We start from the raw sequence: 2,907 nt of genomic DNA, 5'->3' as shown, positions 1-2,907 counted from the left end.
TCTTTATTACCTAATAATCTGTATTTCACCAATAAAACAGATGAGAATGGCATACATGCAGTATCTTTTTTTTTAACAAGGATAATGCTCAAGTTCTGTAGTATGTATATGAAATGCATGGATTATGGATTACACTAAATTTACTCATGAAAGGCAGAGACTGGTCTCTATAGAAGGATATGAACACTGTAAATTAACAAGAGTAAGGGGATACTGAAAAAATAGCAGAGGTCCATTCAGATGTTCTAAACTACCTGGAAGAAGAAGTTACTATCTTTATGAAAATATAACACTAACAAAGCTGGAAAACTTGAGATAATATGGCTTCCCATTTGGGAAAATAAGTACAATTTAGTTATTTTATTCATGTCTACCTTGTTCACACATATTATTTTCACATAGTATCTTATGATTAATACTGTAACTCTGAAAAATTGCTATTCTTCTACATTAATATGTTAAGCAGTATGAACAAAATAATGTGGTAAAATATCTGATAGATACAAAAATAAGCTACAACTTCAAACATTAATATTGGCTGTCTCTGTTTAAGGAGGAGTGAATCAATTTTCTACTTCTTATTTCATATTTTCTTTTTCTGAAATCTATAATGAGTCATATTAACTCTGAAAAAATGAATTATTTAAGATATAAACGTGAAAAGCTCTGCACTTTCATGGTATTAACTATAGGATAAGTCATTACATAGAACATACATATATAGTCTAACAGAGATAATTTTACACCTAAAAGCTCTGTATATTTTCTTAAGAAATTGCAAACATTTTCTAAATATGTATATATACTTATAAAATATGAAAAACTTAAAGTAAATTTTGATCATTGAAAGTATTCATATAATAAATGTTTTTAATCTGCCCACTTCATTAAATTTGAGGGAGATTTACTATAGTTAAATAAGCATATATATCTTATGTGGAAACAGCAATTTTTCACTGAAAATAGGTGATAGATATTCCACTGCCTCATTTTCTTTTTCTGATCCACTGCTTTTTCATGGCATTTTTTATCTCTCCATTTCTCAGAGTATAGATTAGAGGGTTCAGCATAGAAGTGATAATGGTACAGAATACAGTCAAAGATTTATCAATGGGTAAAGTGGAAGGAGGTCTAACATACAGAAAAATGCAGGGCACAAAGAAGAGGACCACCACAGTGATGTGGGAACCACAGGTGGACAAGGCTTTATGCCTCCCTTCCTGACTAAGATTCTTCAGGGAGTGCAGAATGACCCCATAGGAGATGAGTAAGAGCATGAAGATGACCACACAGATCACCCCATCATTGGCAACTACTGTGAGGCCAATAATGTCAGTGCAGGCAAGTTTCAACAAGGGTTACATGTCACAGATGAAATGGTAAATGACATTGGGGCCACAGAAGGGAAGGCTGTAAACAAAAAGAAGTTGAAGTACAGCATGTAAAAACCCACCAACCCAGGCCAGGAGAAGAAGCATAACACACACTTGCTGATTCATGATGGTCAAATAATGCAAGTGTTTGCAGATGGCCACAGAGTGGTCATAGGCCATAACCACCAGGAATAAAACCTCCATACCACCAAATAAGTGCTCTATAAAAAGCTGGGTCATGCAAGCTTGGAAGGAAATGGTTTTCTTCTCATAAAGTAAGTTTATAATCATTTTTGGGGTGACAGTAGTAGAATAAACATCATCTATAAATGATAAGTGGAAGAAGGCAATGGCACACCACTCCAATACTCTTGCCTGGAAAATCCCATGGTCAGAGGAGCCTGGTAGGCTGCAGTCCATAGGGTCGCTAAGAGTCAAACACGACTGAGCGACTTCAATTTCACTCTTCACTTTCATGCATTGGAGAAGGAAATGGCAACCCACTCCAATATTCTTGCCTGGAGAATCCCAGGGTTGGGGGAGTGTGGTGGGCTGCCATCTATGGGGTCGCACAGAGTCGGACATGACTGAAGCAACTTAGCAGCAGCAGCAGCAGCATAAATGATAAGTAGCCATGAAAGAAGCACATAGGGGAATTCAGAGTTGAACTGAACACCACAGTCAGGACAATGAGTAGGTTGCCCACAATGATCACAATGTAGATGAGCAAGAAGATGACAAATAGTATTTTCTGACCCTGGACATATTCAGTCAGCCCCAAGAGGACAAATTCTGTTACATTGTTCCTTGGTTTCATCAAATTTGTATAAGAGCTCAGTTCATATATTAGAAGCAGTTTACCTACAACACAAAGGGGAAAACTTTTAAATCCAGTGTAAATTGCATCTTCTATGTATCCATTCATTTAAAATCAGTAGTATGGAGTATCTATATGATCCCAGTGTATCATAGACATTGTGTTAACCAAGTTGAACACAGGGTAAATGATCAAACAATTCCAGATCAATGTTTGTATGTGCTCAGTCATGTCTGACTGTTTGCATCCCCATGGACTGCAGCCTGCCAGGCTCCCCTGTTCATGGTATTTTTCCAGGCAAGAATATTGGAGTGGGGTGTCATTTCCTACTCCTTGGGAACTTCCTGCCCCAAGAATCGAACTCATGTCTCTGCATCTCCTGAATTGGCAGGGGAATTCTTTACCACTAATGTCACCTAGGAAGCCCAGACAAATGTAAAAAGTGACATTATAAGCATATTGACAGAATCCTAAGGGAAGATGAGAAGGGAATTCCATGAATATGTAAACCATTTATAAACTTACAAAGGTGTAATACTTGAGACAAACTTAAACTAATGTCCATATTCAGTAAGAGTAATGGAGCTATGAATATAAGTTCCCCTGGGCTGTCTTAGAACTCACTGAGGCTTCTTTCTGAGGGTCTTATTTGGATATTCCACATTTTCCTGTCAAATGAATACTGAAGCAATTCCAATTTTGTCTCAAGCCCCTATT

At 36.9% G+C, this 2,907-nt stretch overlaps 1 pseudogene; it reads right to left on the bottom strand.

Moving 5' to 3' along the window:
- Positions 1-986: 986 nt before the first annotated feature.
- LOC138075430 (olfactory receptor 4A47-like) lies at positions 987-2,190 on the bottom strand (annotated as a pseudogene).
- Positions 2,191-2,907: the final 717 nt, after the last annotated feature.

Source organism: Capricornis sumatraensis, chromosome 3 (assembly GCF_032405125.1).
Source record: "Capricornis sumatraensis isolate serow.1 chromosome 3, serow.2, whole genome shotgun sequence".
Taxonomy (NCBI): domain Eukaryota; kingdom Metazoa; phylum Chordata; class Mammalia; order Artiodactyla; family Bovidae; genus Capricornis; species Capricornis sumatraensis.
This window is presented reverse-complemented; position numbering and strand designations above follow the sequence as displayed.